The sequence below is a fragment of the Hesperophylax consimilis genome, chromosome 17 (genome assembly GCF_061612785.1).
Source record: "Hesperophylax consimilis isolate HC1 chromosome 17, BYU_Hcon_1.0, whole genome shotgun sequence".
Classification (NCBI taxonomy): domain Eukaryota; kingdom Metazoa; phylum Arthropoda; class Insecta; order Trichoptera; family Limnephilidae; genus Hesperophylax; species Hesperophylax consimilis.
Genome location: NC_142852.1, coordinates 23629211 through 23647217, shown reverse-complemented (window position 1 = coordinate 23647217; position 18007 = coordinate 23629211). Strand labels below are relative to the sequence as shown.

The following is an 18007-nucleotide window of genomic DNA, read 5'->3' as shown; positions in this document are numbered from 1 at the left end:
ATTTAATTCCTTGATTTAAATTATTAAATAATCCCAAAATTATTTCTATTACGAATACAGACATTTTGGTGGGTGCTACTCGTATAAATACTACTAGAGTTTTGTAATGAAAAACCCTATTTTATGTCAATGCAGAGGGATGGGAAATACACGAATTAAAATTACTAGGGGTATGTGATGGAAAACCCCTATTAAATCAACGCAGAAGGATGGGAAATTCTAAGCAAAGAGGAATGGTAAAACTTTATTACGTTTCTCGATCTATTTCGATAAAGTTCCTCGTACGATTGATTTTTTAGAATTCTTGTAATTTGGGAGTATAATTATCCGTCTGTTCTCTTTTGGATATTTCGAAAACCTCACATATTTTTTTACTGATATTAAGTGTAGTGAGTCAGCATGTGGTTCTTCAAATACTGCTTTCGAGAAAATGAATAATTGCACTCGGAACAAGAAAAAGGTTTTCCTCCAGTGTGTGAATCCGCATGTGTTCAGTCAGGTGTACTTCTCAAGAAACTGAATAGTTGCACTCAGAACATGAAAAAGGTTTTTGTTCACTGTGATACAGCATATGCGACTTTAGATCGCGCCTTCGATAAGATGAATAGTTGCAATCGGAACATTTAAAACATTTTTCTTCACTGTGAATCCGCATGTGTTCAGTCAGGTGTCTTTTTCGAGAAAATGAGTAGTTGCACTCAGAACATGTAAAAGGTGTTTTTCCAGTGTGAGTCAGCACGTGCATTTTCAAATCGCTCCTTCGAAAACATGAATAGTTGCACTCGGAACAAGAAAAAGGTTTTTCTCCAGTGTGAGTCAGCATATGTCTCATCAGACTGCCCTTTTGAGAAAATGAATTGTTGCACTCGGAACAAGAAAAAGGTTTTTCTCCAGTGTGAGTCAGCATATGTCTCATCAGACTGCCTTTTTGAGAAAATGAATTGTTGCACACAGAACATGAAAATGGTTTTTTTCCATAGTGAATCTGCATGTGTGCAATCAGGTTTCCTTTTAGAGAAAATGAATAGTTGCACTCGGAACAAGAAAAAGGTTTTTCTACAGTGTGAGTCAGAACGTGCATTTTCAAATCGCTACTTCGAAAACATGAATAGTTGCACTCAGAACAAGAAAAAGGTTTTTCTCCAGTGTGAGTCAGCATATGTCTCATCAGACTGCCCTTTTGAGAAAATGAATTGTTGCACAAATAACATGAAAATGGTTTTTCTCCACTGTGAATCCGCATGTGTGTAATCAGGTTGCCTTTTAGAGAAAATGAATAGTTGCACACAGAACAAGAAAAAGGTTTTTCTCCAGTGTGAGTCAGCATGTGTGTCTTCAGATTTGTCCTTTGAAAAGATGAATATTTGCACTCGGAACAAGAGAATTGATTTTTGCTGTATGAATGCGAATGTGTCGTTCAAAATTTGACATACCTCGGTCGTAGTTGTTACAATGGTTATGAGGGAATCGTTTTTTGACAGGATGCGTCTTCAGATCTGCAGACAAATTCGAAAAATAAAACGGATGAAGATGGTAACAATAGGTCTAATTTTAGGTTAATTTTCATTATGTTGAAGAAAAAGCCATTAGCTTTTAAACATATAGATTATTATTAATTCAAATTGGTGAATACGACATTTTTAATTATCATTTCGGGCTAAATAAGTTAAATTACGCGCATTTAGTATAGACAAGAACATGACATTAAAAAAAAAACGGTTTTACCTGCTGTCTGGTTAATTCTTTCGAAGTGTTCTAAGCATTCCTTTTTGACATCCGACTGGTCAATGTTTATTTCCAGATTAGGAAATCCCCCGTCATCATCTTCTCGGGGTTCAAGTTCCGCCTTGATAGTAACAGTCTGCACATTAATGTTACCTTGAAAAACTAAAACGACAATACGTACGTTGAACGAAGCGGAAATTCGGATAAGAGACTTAAAGGTTAACTTAAATATAAAAATGACCGTAAAATAAAAAGGACCGATCCTTCAACGAAAAACCCTGCTCTCGAGTACTTTTAGTATGGGGTTTGGTTATTTTTAGTCAATGGAATGATCTTTTCTTCCATCAGCATTATTCATGTATTTTTAAAGCAAAAAAATACGTGTAACTTTTATCGTGTCCAAATAACATGAGATGAAAACTTGAGGGAAAAACATATTGTTAACAATATAATTGCATTGAAAAGTTCATTATTACGTTAATTTAAGGGAAGTATTAAATCAACTTTTGTAAAAATGGACAAGAATTTCGAACGTCAGAATTTAACATCCTACATTTTATATATTACTATAAAATGTAGTTGATCGATTTACAATTAATCGATCAACCACATTTTTCACCTCCAGGGTCTTAGCTCTGCTGGTCTATGTGCGTACTTGAAGTGAAATTACACTAAACTGCGCTATATAAATGCTTTGTTATTTATTTTTATTTATAATGGTTTACATTTCACCAAATGAAACAGTTCCATTTGAATTCAGAAAATTTATCTAAGCGAACTTATATCGGAATATTGTTGAGCTAAATATATTAACAACATGGGAGTTTATGTTTCCCAAATTTCAGATTCGTCTCATAGGCGCGTAATACTGCAAAGTTGTAGAAGAATCGCTACAATAGTACTGTTGGTACTGTCTTGTAACTGCCCTGACAGGAATATGGAACAATATTATGTGAAGCAACTCAGGAGTAATCAATGACGAATTAATTATTTTAAAACAACACATTAAATTGCAAATAATTCTTTGTTTGGATAATTTTAAATTTTTTGATCAATCAAGAAGATACCCACAATCTTGGCATTCTCTAGGAATTGATTTTCTAAAATTTAGATATATTGAAATTTATTTTGGATTCTTTTAATGGAATTCTGTGAATGAAGTTCATAATTTGGAGACCAAAATGTGGAAATATACTCGATTTGACTCTTAACTAGTGGCATATACAATGTTTTGAAAGTGTAGAAATTGTGAAAATCATTTGTTTGTATTTAAAAAAAGTCAAACATTTTCAAAGCTTTGTTGGCTATAATTTATATATGCTTCATAAAATTGAGTTTCATATCAAATCATATACCCAAGTCATTGATTTTCGAGACAGAAACTACCGATATATCACTAATAGTATAATAATTGTCCATGTGCCGCAACCCACTTCTCCAACGAGACAAAAACGCTGCTCTCGTCCGCCCCCACTGTTCTTGCTGAACTGCGAGCAATTAAATCGAATTATCATTCGGTAATTTTGATGTTTTGATTAAAATATTTCGATCTTGTACATGTGGATCCCGCCCATCACTAATTTAGCTTCTCTGACAGATATTAAATAAATTATCTATGAAATTTCTTTCTCATTTTTCTCAAGGTCGCTGAAGCCGAACAGTCATCGGGACAAAGAATCTCCTAGTCCTGACGTGTGCCGCTAAGGAGGTTAAGAAATCAGTTTCTTCACGCAGTCGTTTTCGCCCATAAACCGAAGTTTACCCCCCCTCCAATTGCCTAATAATATTATACAAGATAATAGAAGGTCAGTTTCCTGATAATTATTATAATTGACTTTGACTTCATTACTGTCTATGAATAACTTAACTAAAGTATTTTGTCAACACATGCTTTCGTTTATCCCTTTTCCATACTCTGTTTAACCCACGTTGTTTATTTTATCTTCTCATACTTCTGATAGATTTTCGTTAGTGCTAAATATTCATCGCTATTTGATAGCAGTCGTTATAACCAATCAAACTGACCGACCACGGTTCTTAAATTAGTTCTACGGCATACTCAAATACATAATTGCGCGGTGTCTAACGCGACCTAGCTTAAATTAAGCCATCGGTACACCTAACTTAAGGAATCTATTTGGTTTTTTGTAAGGAACGTTTAAACTTATACGTCAAGACGTCAAAATTTCCATTTTTTAAACCGTTTTCAAACGTCTTAACTTCAGTCTAAGATAAAGTCGTAATTATGTCCTCATTTCGAATAACGTGTTTTGACGACTATACGACTTCATTAGTTTGACAGATTATTCCAAGCGAAACCAAATGTTCAAAGCTTATTCATAAAGTTCCGTTACATTACAACTATGTTCTGTTTCAGGTATGTTTGTTTGGGCTTGAAACAATTACCAAACGCTTCCACAGCAGTGCTATGGATCTACTAAATCCAGAGACTGTTACGATCAAGACGGAACTAGGACCCCAGGAAGGAGGCGGAGGTGAAATTTCAAATACGGATATAGATGTCGACCTCCCAGATGTAAAGAAGGAATGTTTGCAATATGCGGAAAGTACGCAGACAGCCAGTTAGTTGCAATGCATATTTACAAAATGTTAAACTCGGATGTTCAGAATCCATGTCCTTTATGAAATATCGTTCAAACAGGGCAATTGTGGGTTCACTACTTCCTCTCTTGTTGCGTATAAGTATATTTGGTATTTACCTTATCACTCCTTTGACGCCGGAACAAAACTCCGCACTTAAGTTACTCAAATCACTGAAGCTGACATTTTGGAGTATTACTATTTCTTAAATTAACCCCAAGGAGACGGCCAACTACAATCGTAGTGGAAGAAAAGTTCTCCTAGAGAACGGCTCACTACAAGTGTAGTTTTGAGCATTTGTCATGTTCATCGCTAAATATTTAGTAAATTTAACAGTAAAACTTTGAGGTAAAAAATGTTTTGCATTGAGTTGTTTATTTTCTACCACATCCTTTTAACAGATTCTCCTTTTTACGTATAGTTTTTTTTTAACAGAGCTTTTAAGTACGTTGTATCCCTCTTCACTTGATTCTTATCTTCAGCGCACGCATACAGTCTTAGTTGTCCTTTCGCCGTGTGAGTGTCGCGTTTCTGGCCGTTCTGCTGGACACTGTTTATTGTTATATTAGGGTGTCCGTTAGTTTATTACTCTTGGAGTGTTTCTGTGTTAATATTTACTTTTATGAAGTGTTTCGTTCGTATTTATTATTATATTGTGCGTATTATTTGTGAATTTAAGATCATTTTATTGTTTTGTAAATTTGAGTGTTTGTTGTAACTATTTAAATTTGATTTCTAATCCTTAAAATGAATGAAGACGCCATTGAAAACTTTGTGATAGATTGCGATTCTGATTTTTCGATGAGTGATGATGAAGATTATATTCCTGAACATTTGGAGAGCTTAGAGGAAGCTTCAGAACAAAATGAAGATAGTGAATTTGGAGATTTTGAACGCTTAGATGAAGATCCCTCCAATAATATAAATTTTACAAATTTCTCTCCAACGTGGGGATGTGGCATTAACTTTCAGCCAGATGTGCATAGTTTTAATCAACAATCAGGATTAAGAGATTGTGAACTTAACCAAGAGAGTTGTGAGGCTGATTATTTTGAGCTATTTTTTAATTCAGATGTCGTGAGCAGTGTTGTAATCGAAACAAACCGATATTTTGATACTGTGAAATCTCAAAAAACATTTGCTCCAAATTCTAAGTTGCACAGATGGAAAAATGTTGATGTTGATGAAATGTACGTTTTCATTGCCTTGACCATGCTTATGGCGAGAAGTAAAAAAGGCAAAATCCATCAATATTGGTCGGTAGACAGGTTAATTTCATCACCGATATTTGGAGAAACAATGCCAAGAGACCGATATTTATCTATCCTAAGCATGCTCCATTTTTCAGACAATAAAAAGCAACAGAAAGGTGATACTACCCATAAAGTTAGAGATTTTGTGGATTTGATATGCATTCAATTCAAAAAATATTTTTATCCGTATGAGAATTTGTGCATTGATGAGTCCTTGGTTTTATTCAAAGGCAGATTGTGCATTAAGCAGTATCTTCCGGCGAAAAGGCACAAATTCGGCATAAAACTTTTTGTTATTTGTGATTGTAAAACTGGGTTTGTTTTACAATTTGTTATTTATTGTGGTGCTAAAACTAACATTGAAATACCGAATATAGACGAACAAATATCCCGGCAACTACTGACTTCTGGGAAAGTGGTTGTTTCTTTACTAGCGGATTACTTACAGAAAGGTCATACAGTTTACACAGACAACTGGTATTCAAGCCCCTATCTATTCAGCTATTTGCACAGCAAAAAAACTAATGCCTGTGGTACTGTTAAAAAGACCCGAAAAAATATGCCGACATTTGGAAATGTAAAAAAAGGAGACGTAGAATGCAAAACAACTGGGTGCTTACTTGCAATCAAATGGCACGACAAGAGGGAAGTGCATATGCTGACTACATCGCACAATGCGTCAATGAAAGAAACAGGCAAAAACAGCTGGAAAACCAAAGTTCCGATAATGAAACCCAATTGTATAATAAATTATAATAAGAATATGGGAGGTGTTGACAGGTCGGACATGTTAATTACTTTTGTGCAAAGTGTTCGAAAAACTATCAAGTGGTACAAAAAAATTGCTTTTCGGGCAATTGACGTAATTTTAATAAATGCTCACGCAATGTACAAGTTACAGACAAAAAAAGAAGTAAGCTTAACTGATTTTCATTTGGAAGTAATTAGGCAACTTATTACTAAACACCATGCTCCTGGGTCAGTAAAAAAGGTAAATCGAGTAGGCGATTATCCGCTGAGGCTAACTGCCAGACATTTTCCTTCGGACGTTCCACCATCTTCAAATTCTAAGAGAAAATCAGTTTATCGGGAGTGTCACGTATGCAAAAATTCGTCGCTAAATCCTAAACGTCGAGTTCAGACACGATATTGGTGTTACTGTTGTCAAGTTGCCTTGTGCCCCACTACATGTTTTCGTATATATCACACTGTAGAAAAGTTTTAATAATTAAAAGAGCCCATCGCGCTGTACAATCTTGTGGTCACCCTTTCTAATGCCGACAAGTGGCCTTGCGCAAGTGTATGTGTGTTGGCCAAATATTTTTCTGCATTGTATGAAAACATTTATTATAATTACTGTGTATATAAAACTCATCGTAAAATTTAATAACTTGATTGCCAAAGGTTCATTTTTTGTGTGAAAAAAGGAATTTTTACGACTTGACAATAAATAAACAATCTGTGAGTGTTCCATTCCGGGATTTTGTCATTTGAAGGTAATATTTTTTATTTACATTCCATCTAACACAAAATAACCCAGTAAAAATATAATATTAAGTGAACCAAACTAATTTTACAATATTAAAGAATACCGTAAAATAAATAAAAACATTGTAAAATCTTTAGGTACAGCTAAATAATATTTCAAACCTGGAGTGAGTATAAAATGTAATTTACGAAAATCTAGCCGTTTCAGGCGGGCAATTCATGCAAAATCTGCTAGTCTTCTAAGGGTTAAAGAAGTCTCACTCACCAAAAGAAGAAACATATCAGATATAATCTCTCTGTTTAAAATCATTAACAATGTATATGATTCATCTTTATTAATCAAATTAACCAATACAAGACCGAAATCCTCAATAAACCCTTTAACCTTTTCTGTAGATACTTGTCGTAGTAATACAAGTTTTTTCAAACCAACATCGAGAATGACTCGATTGTATAATAGATACTGCAATCTTCTAGATTTAGATATATTTTCAAACTCAATTAATACCTTCAGAAAGAACATACACATACTTATACCTGATGATCTCCTCACTTAGAGCCATTTTATTATTTCATTTTCTTTACCAATCACCTACTTATACATTAGCTCCACTTTATATGATTCGTGCGTGCATATGTGTATATATGTTTGCATAGAATATGCGTACGGTGTACACACTTATGAGTGTGTTTGTATTTAAATTTGTATGTACGCATCTATGTGTGTGTATATGTATGTATGTATGTGTATTTATATGAGTATTTAAATGTATGCATGTATGCGTATACATATTATATCTTAATATTATAATATAATTAATAATTATATTAATTAGTATGTAAGTTTCTTCCTAATAATTGATTTCGATCCTCCTTATTTTTATATACATTCTTGTAATTAAATTTATTATTACTGTAACTAACCAATCACTATTACACAAATAATATTGAGATGAATGTTGTGCTCACCTATAATTAGAAACATCATTATAACCATGTATAAATGTAAATTACTGTTAAAATTATGTGATGTATTCTGTTGGCGAGCCAATAAATAAATAAAATAAAATAAACCAGCACATAATAACCTACTAGTAAAACATCAAATGCATGCTACAACTACCTGCTCGCGATTTGTCAAAGCTTAATTTATTTATAGTTTATATTATTGTAAAAATGTTTTTAAATAACAGAAAATAATATGTTAGCATGTGAGATAACTCGAGAGCAAATACTATGGAGTTCCTCAAGGATCCTTACTGGGGCCATTCATATTCCAAATGTACATAAATGATATCTGTCAATTGACTAAATGGCGAAATCTTCTTATACGCAGATGACACTGCGATATTTTACAAATGAAAAAATGTGAAATTTTATTAGAACAATCTTTAATCGATCTTAATATATTGAAAAACTTGCTTATTAAAAATATCCTAACGGTTAATATCTAAAAAAACTGTTGAATGATCTTAAGGTCACCTAAAAGAATGACATCGTTACATAAACAATTACAAACAGAAGAAAGAAACCTACATATTCCAGATGTGAAATATAACTGGGCCTACAAACTGACAAACACTTGACCTTTAAACAGCGCATAGAAAAGCTGAAAGAAAAAATCATTCAACTAATTGATGTATTTGGCAGAATCGCTCACCTTCTACCTACAGAAAAAAAGATGGGCTTATACTAATACAGTCCCATCTAAATTATCTGACATAAATATGAAGAAACACACACATTACTCAACACAGGCTTGTCCTAGTGAGGTTAAAAATTCTAACTTAAAAAAAAGATACAATGTAAAGAAACGATAAATAAATAAATAATTTACTAACCTAAACGATTAGCAAATAATACAGAATAAAATTATTAATAAAACTAATCAACTATAACCTAGATGCCCCCCCAAAAATACTATCAAAGAAATTAACTGATTGAAAATTTGAAAATTGTATGAGTGTACGAGAAACATATGACTTTTAAACTACAAAATAAAAAATGTACCATTACACACGAACACAATATTTATAAAAACGTCACAAGAACGCGAACACTATATTAGACAATATAGTAAATTATACACAAATACAGTAATGACTGTGGTAAGAGAAGCATAGGTCATGAGGGTTTTAATATTAAAACCCTCCAAAAAAATTATTAAATTAATTAATTCACTTGTTAAGTTGTATGGAAATTCAAATATAGATAACGAGACATGATTGGCTAGCGAATTGTGACGTCACAACACACTCACGTGTCCCACTTCAAGTTGGTTTTGTTCCAGTTGCTTGTTGCCACTTTTTGCTTGTTGAAGTTGTTGAATTTTTTGATTTTGACAGTCGTAATCAATCTTAAACCCATTTGTTTCTATGTAACATATTTTTTAAATACATACTATCATGACAGACAGTGGTTTTCTACAAGGACAGTTTGATAATTTGCTAAAAATCGACGCGATTATGATGGCAGTTTTCTTTCGCAAATTGATTTTTTTGATAGTTTACCAGACCATCTGGTGTACACGAAATTATATATTTCAGTGTATTACATCCTTTATACTCTGACCAACACATGGATCGGTGAATCGGATTTGAGGTCTTTTCTATTTGTATTTCTAGACAGTCTATTGTGGACTGAACATTGCCATACCTAGCCCTGAAGGATATTGGTAGCTGAGCTCTTATATCGGATGTGGTTGGCCAAATTATGAGTTCCTGAAATAAAGTCGCTAATATTTTGATAGTCTTGGAGAAAATCCGTGCTACAGAGGACGCCGACAAACCAAAGTGAAGCGCAAGAATAGCGAACGAATCATCTAACCTTATTTTTTTAAGTGCAATTAATACATTAATTGTTTCTGTAGGTGCTTTGGCAACTACAATAGAAATAAGGTGATACATTTCCTTAGGGATTCCTAAACAGAGTCTATGCTTTCTCTCTATGACAAGCATGGAAGATTTTCTCATGGTCAGATTAACAAGTCCAGTATCAATCTCGGACCCATCAAAATTGTTACTGTCCGAGTATGCAGAGGGAGTGTAATCTGAATCATTGTCCTCGGAACCAGTGGACATTATATATATATTATGATGAGTAGGCTCACCCTTTTGCAGAAACAGGCTTTGTGGGTGAGAACTTCAATGGTGAGCATGCCGTGTTTGTCATTGTTGGCACGGTTGAAGTGGACTTGCTTCTGTAGGTAAGACGACAGCGAATATCTGCTTGTACCGCCTTATTAACCATTTTACAATTGCTATCAGCAGCTTCTGGAAGGTAGAGAATGGCTGTTGAAGTGGAGGGCTCCGAGAGAAGACGAGCTGCTGTAGATGTTGAGGGCGCTGGGTCCAATGGTGCGTTCCTCGTGGGCTCCCCCATTATCATCGCGTCTTGAATTAACCCGGCACGGAATCTTTTTTGTCCTGTTTGCCTTAGGCTTGGTAAAACTTTTTTTTGACAGGCAAAAATATGTGGGATCACATTTTTTTTCAATCTCATTTTGCATCCCATCATTTGGACTTCCATATAATTTTCTAAATCCTCTTGGAGCTGTTAAAACAAAACAACAAAATTATTTATTTATTGTGAATTACAGTCATAGTCACCAAAAACATTTTACATAGAAGAAAATGACATTATTACAATAATAACTAAATATAAAATTACAAAATAATAATAAATGTAGGTACAAAATATTGTTTTTAAATTAAAATGTATCTTTTGTATTGTAACACGATTGTTAAGAGATTTCTTAACATATAACCTGAAATGACAATATTTATATGATAAAATATAATATTGTAAAACTATGTAGTCTAATTCGTACCCAATATAATCCACTACCCATCAGGATGAATAAGGCTTTTCTTTCAAAACAAATTTATGTGTAAAAATTTTATAAGCACTTTGAAATTTTCTATTACGATTAGCTTCAGTTTATGGCAGATTTTTGTTTTAGAATATACATTTCACATAAATGAATTTAGCTACTTACATTGAAATGATCTTCACAGCAAGAATGAAGAGATTTAGCAGAAAGTACACCATTTTTTTAATTCACCTTTTGATCGCGTAGCACCACTTTTTACGCATAATAACATCATTTGGGACATGTATAAATAATTTGTTTGGTGTCGAAGATGTTGTATTTGTACACTTTGTGTACAAATAAGTACGTGTACACTTTGTGTACAAATACAATATCTATCTCACACCTACCTCACACTATGTTATTTGTTGTTCTTAACTTATATTTACTGTAACAATAGCATAATTGGCATAATTAACATAAATTATCATAATTACTTTGTAACAATAGCGCACCAACGCGTCTTTATTAATTTTAGCCATATTATTCTATTACATTGGCGCCCTACGTGGTTTGATTTGTACATAATTGAATTATTCTATAACAATGGCGCCCAACATGGGGCTCGAACCCACGATCCTGAGATTAAGAGTCTCATGCTCTACCGACTGAGATATCCGGGAATAAAAATGAGCATGCACGTGTTTATACAAATATCTCTTTTGAGAACACGAAAAACTGCAATCGGAACACGAAAAAGGGTTTTATCCACTGTGAGTCAGCATGTGCGTCGTCAGATTACCTTTTAGAGTAAATGATTTATTGCACAAAGAACATGAAAAAAGTTTTTCTCTAGTGTGAGTCAGCATGTGGCTCATCAGAGTGCCCTTCCTATGAGATGAATAGTTGAACTCAGAACATGAAAAATGTTTTTCTCCAGTGTGAGTCAGCATGTGGCTCGTCAGATGACCTTTTTGAGTAAATGATTTGTTGCACAAAGAACATGCATAAGGTTTTTCTTTAGTATGAGTCAATATGTGGCTCATCAGAGCGCCCTTCCAATGAGATGAATAGTTGCACTCAGAACATGAAAAATGTTTTTCTCCAGTGTGAGTCAGCATATGGCTCGTCAGATAACCTTTTTGAGTAAATGATTTGTTGCACAAGGAACATGAAAAAGGTTTTTCTCCAGTGTGAGTCAGCATATGGCTCGTCAGATAACGTTTTTGAGTAAATGATTTGTTGCACAAAGAACATGCAAAAGGTTTTTCTTTAGTGTGAGTCAATATGTGGCTCATCAGAGCGCCCTTCCAATGAGATGAATAGTTGCACTCAGAACATGAAAAATGTTTTTCTCCAGTGTGAGTCAGCATGTGGCTCGTCAGATGACCTTTTAGAGTAAATGATTTGTTGCACAAGGAACATGAAAAAGGTTTTTCTCCATTGTGAGTCAACATATGCCTCGTCAGACGACCTTTTTGAATAAATGATTTGTTGCACAAAGAACATGCAAAAAGTTTTTCTTTAGTGTGAGTCAATATGTGGCTCATCAGAGCGCCCTTCCAATGAGATGAATAGTTGCACTCAGAACATGAAAAATATTTTTCTCCAGTGTGAGTCAGCATATGGCGCGTCAGATGACCTTTTTGAGTAAATGATTTGTTGCACAAGGAACATGAAAAAGGTTTTTCTCCAGTGTGAGTCAGCATATGGCTCGTCAGATAACGTTTTTGAGTAAATGATTTGTTGCACAAAGAACATGAAAAAGGTTTTTTTGTAGTGTGAGTCAACATATGGCTCATAAGATCGCCCTTCCGATAAGATGAATAGTTGCAGTCGGAACATGAAAATGGTTTTTCTCCAGTGTGAGTGCGAAATTGGGGTTCAAAATTTGACATAGGATGGCTGGAGTTTTCCCCAGAATGCGTCTTAAGATCTGGCGACAAATCTGAAAAAGAAAACGGACAAAAAGGATTAAGTGTAACTTATTATCTCCATTTACATTAGGTTATTCACAAAAAAATAGAAAAACAGTAGAGCAGATATATCTAAATCTTATAGACATCGGTTTTACCTGGTGTCTGGGTAATTCTTTCAAAGACTTCTAAGCATTCCTTTTTAACACCCGGTAGGTCTTTGTTAAATTCCATGTAAGGGAATCCCCCTACATCTTCTGCTCGGCGTCGAAGTTCTGCCTTGTTGGCAAAAGTCTCCATAATAATGCTACCTAGAATAACAAAGAAACGATACAGACGTTGGACATTGATATACATAAAAGGTTCTATTTTAATTAAAACATGTTTTTACGATTGAAGATTTAATTGATTAACAATGTAGAAGCGTGAATTTGTAAAGAGACTTTAAGGTTAATTTAGGAAATGGGAATGATCCCAGATGTCTGCTTCCCATGCATTCCCATACTTATGCTTCAAGAACGGAAAACCATTTGCTCATGAGCACCTCCAGTTGTAGTTGGCTAGTTAAAAGTCGATAGAACGATGTTTTCTTCCAACAATATTTATTTATTATAAATGCATTATAATACAAAAAGAAATGTTCATGTTCCAAATAAGATGAGGTGAAAACTTAAGAAACCGGGAACCTTTTGGTAGAAATGGCGACTTCCGAATTCGAGCCGTAAGGCTCTCGATCAGTAATCCGGTGGTCGGGGTTCAACTAAATATTATTCGATTAGTTTGTGTTATTTCACAATTTTTTCCTTCAAAATAATATACAACCTTCTTGCGCCACGTTGCAGTGGATGTTGAGTGGAAGATACTCTGAGTATCGTCCAGGAGTAAAGACACAAGTAACAATTGAAATGTTGATTAATATGGCTTTGACCGTGTTTGGTGACAAGAGGTGAATAGCCAGGTAAATCTCACTTTTGACTTTCCTAAGTTGAAGATACTCGCAGTATCGCCCGGGTTTAAAAATACAAAATACCGATAGAATATAACTATAAATATATAACAAATATTTATAGATATATTCTTATGTAAATAATTTTCGCATAAAACGTGGCTGAAATAGCTTTGGCCATGTTAATTCAACTTCCACATCTTTATCTCCTTCCCCTTCCCTTTACCATTAGCCTCACAACATACTCCAATTGCCCCAAGATGGTACGGAGCAGTTTTGACTTTGATGCGGTATTTACAAAAAAACAACTCGTTTAAAAGTTTAAAGTGTGGTGTAGTTTAGCAGTTTCCAGCAAAGTCATATTTTATGGCAAATACCAAATATGTGTAAATACGGCAAGAGAGGACGTCGTACACAAGCAAATGTCTTGCCTGCATCATAATTCAGACATGAATCAATGTATCGTAAATTTCTAATGACAAAACTATATTTATTTTTCCACGATATCCATGAAGTAGCTTAGCATCAATAACTTTTTTTTTCTCAAATTACAGTCTTCCATAAAATTTAATTTATTTTCTGTCTTAGGAATGAGTTTATTAATTTTGGCAAAATAATTTAATTTTCTTTTTTTTTCATGCAAATCTTATTCCAATTTACTTAACTATTGCAGATAGCAAATAGTTATATATTACATTATTTTTGGGTACTATTGAATTATTTCTGGAAATATATATACTATTCACCTGCGAAAACTCAGCATTTGCCTTATTTCCAGTTTGGGCTGTTTTTTATAGATTCACTGAACTATTAAGAAAAAAAGATTTACCTGCTGTCTGGTTGATTCTTTCAAAAAGTTCTAGGCATTCCTTTTTAATATTCGGCAGGTCTATGTCAATTTCCGTATAAGTAAATCCCCCTCTATTTTCTTCTCGGGGTCGAAGATCCGCCTTGCTGGTAACAGACTCCACATTAAAGCAACCTGAAAAAATTAAATAAAGTCAATTAATTATCGATGAACAAAAAATGTTGAAGAGAACTTGAAAATGAACTTTGAAATTTGTTTAATTGTTCAATTTCTGTGACACAAACCCAAAGAGACTAGGATAATTTAAGAAATAGTAATACTCCAAAATGTCAGCTTCAGTGATTTGAGTAACTTAAGTGCGGAGTTTTGTTCCGGCGTCAAAGGAGTGATAAGGTAAATACCAAATATACTTATACGCAACAAGAGAGGAAGTAGTGAACCCACAATTGCCCTGTTTGAACGACATATCATAAAGGACATGGATTCTGAACATCCGAGTTTAACATTTTGTACATATGCATTGCAACTAACTGGCTGTCTGCGTACTTTCCGCATATTGCAAACATTCCTTCTTTACATCTGGGAGGTCGACATCTATATCCGTATTTGAAATTTCATCTCCGCCTCCTTCCTGGGGTCCTAGTTCCGTCTTGATCGTAACAGTCTCTGGATTTAGTAGATCCATAGCACTGCTGTGGAAGCGTTTGGTAATTTTTTCAAGCCCAAACAAACATACCTGAAACAGAACATAGTTGTAATGTAACGGAACTTTATGAATAAGCTTTGAACATTTGGTTTCGCTTGGAATAATCTGTCAAACCAATGAAGTCGTATAGTCGTCAAAACACGTTATTCGAAATGAGGACATAATTACGACTGTATCTTAGACTGAAGTTAAGACGTTTGAAAACGGTTTAAAAAATGGTCTTCGATTGTCAGATAACTCAATAACTAGAGATAAAACCGTATTGTCGTTCTGCATTTAACAAATATCGGTAATCCATGTTTTTTTTTAAATAATCTGCTATTATTTTTTAACAAATGCCCTTCGAATCCTAGACTTAAAATGGAAATTTTGACGTCTTGACGTATTAGTTTAAACGTTCGTTACAAAAAACCAAATAGATTCCTTAAGTTAGGTGTACCGATGGCTTAATTTAAGCTAGGTCGCGTTAGACACAGCGCAATTATGTATTTGAGTATGCCGTAGAACTAATTTAAGAACCGTGGTCGGTCAGTTTGATTGGTTATAACGACTGCTATCAAATAGCGATGAATATTTAGTATTAGCACTAACGAAATCTATCAGAAGTATGAGATGATAAAATTAACAACGTGGGTTAAACAGAGTTTGGAAAAGGGATAAACGAAAGCATGTGTTGACAAAATACTTTAGTTAAGTTATTCATAGACAGTAATGAAGTCAAAGTCAATTATGATAATTATCAGGAAACTGACCTTCTAGGTTAATGATGATTTCATTGCAATTGCGTCTTGTATAATATTATTAGGCAATTGGAGGGGGGGTAAACTTCGGTTTATGGGCGAAAACGACTGCGTGAAGAAACTGATTTCTTAACCTCCTTAGCCGCACACGTCAGGACTAGGAGATTCTTTGTCCCGATGACTGTGCGGCTTCAGCGACCTTGAGAAAAATGAGAAAGAAATTTCATAGATCATTTATTTAATATCTGTCAGAGAAGCTACATTAGTGATGGGCGGGATCGACATGTATAAGATCGAAATATTTTAATCAAAACATCAAAATTACCGAATGATAATTCGATTTAATTGCTCGCAGTTCAGCAAGAACAGTGGGGGCGGACAAGAGCAGCGTTTTTGTCTCGTTGGAGAAGTGGGTTGCGGCACATAGACAATTATTATACTATTAGTGATATATCGGTAGTTTCTGTCTCGAAAATCTTTGACTTGGGTATATGATTTGATATGAAACTCAATTTTATGAAGCATATATAAATTATAGCCAACAAAGCTTTGAAAATGTTTGACTTTATTTTAATACAAACAAATGATTTTCACAATTTCTACACTTTCAAAACATTGTATATGCCACTAGTTAAGAGTCAAATCGAGTATAATTCCACATTTTGGTCTCCAAATTATAAACTTCATTCACAGAATTCCATTAAAAGAATCCAAAATAAATTTCAATATATCTTAATTTTAGAAAATCAATTCCTAGAGAATGCCAAGATTGTGGCTATCTTCTTGATTGATCAAAAAATTTAAAATTATCCGAACAAAGAATTATTTGCGATTTAATGTGTTGGTTTAAAATAATTAATTCGTCATTGATTACTCCTGAGTTGCTTCACATAATATTGTTCCATATTCCTGTCAGGGCAGTTACAAGACAGTACCAACAGTACTATTGTAGCAATTCTTCTACAACTTTGCAGTATTACGCGCCAATGAGACGAATCTGAAATTTGGGAAACATAAACTCCCATGTTGTAAATATATTTAGCTCAACAATATTCCGATATAAGTTCGCTTAGATAATTTTTCTGAATTCAAATGGAACTGTTTCATTTGGTGAAATGTAAACCATTATAAATAAAAATTAATAACTGTAACATCACTATTGGTGTCGCACATCACTAGTGCTAGACGTGATTGTAACACATTGTATTGTCGTCTGTGGTCATGCTAACAAGCTCTCTGTATAACCGTCACAAGAATAAAAGTCTATCTCATAAAATACAATCAGTGTTTTAATATAAAGTCATCCACATTAAACAGAACAAAACATGGTGTCAGAAGTGGGATATCGATGATCAATAGTAATAATATAATAATACTGGAAGTTGGATGTTAATAATATAATATAAATTGAAAAATATTAAGTATAATTCAAAATGGCGAAGGACGCGCAAAAGTCACACATACAACATGATTTTCATGCCCTGTCAAATCTGCAAGTGTTGTCAAATAATATAAATAATGATTCAAAATGGAAAAATTGGTGGCAAGACTACGAAATATACCTGGTGGCGTCAGGTTTGGAAGAAGCTACAGAACAAAGGAAAATTGCAATTCTACTTCATTCAATTGGCTCCAAAGGTATGGAAATTTTCAAATCATTTAACATGAATATGGAATCAAGCACGCTACAACAAGTCAAGAAAAAGTTTGATGAATATTTTGCACCTCACAAAAACTTAACAATGATAAGAAATTCATTTTTTACACGAAAACAAAATAATTCAGAAGACATCAATAATTTTCTATTGGACTTAGAAAATTTAAGTTTGGATTGTGAATTTGGAAATTTAAGAGAATCTCTGGTAAGAGACATATTTATTGCAAATATGTGTGCAAATTTAAATCATATCCGTCAACGCTTATTACAAGATTCTTCATTGTCATTGCAAAAAACGATTGAAATTGCAAAAACCATCTTAATGTCACAAAGTAATGCAGAGAAAATTAACCAAC

General features: G+C 33.8%; 1 long non-coding RNA gene across 1 annotated transcript; it reads right to left on the bottom strand.

Moving 5' to 3' along the window:
- Positions 1-12257: 12257 nt before the first annotated feature.
- LOC149416286 (uncharacterized) lies at positions 12258-14635 on the bottom strand. The gene is made up of 3 exons (XR_016303529.1): positions 14570-14635; positions 12953-13105; positions 12258-12826 (listed from the first exon to the last, which is right to left on the bottom strand). It is a non-coding gene; the product is annotated as an uncharacterized LOC149416286 (long non-coding RNA).
- Positions 14636-18007: the final 3372 nt, after the last annotated feature.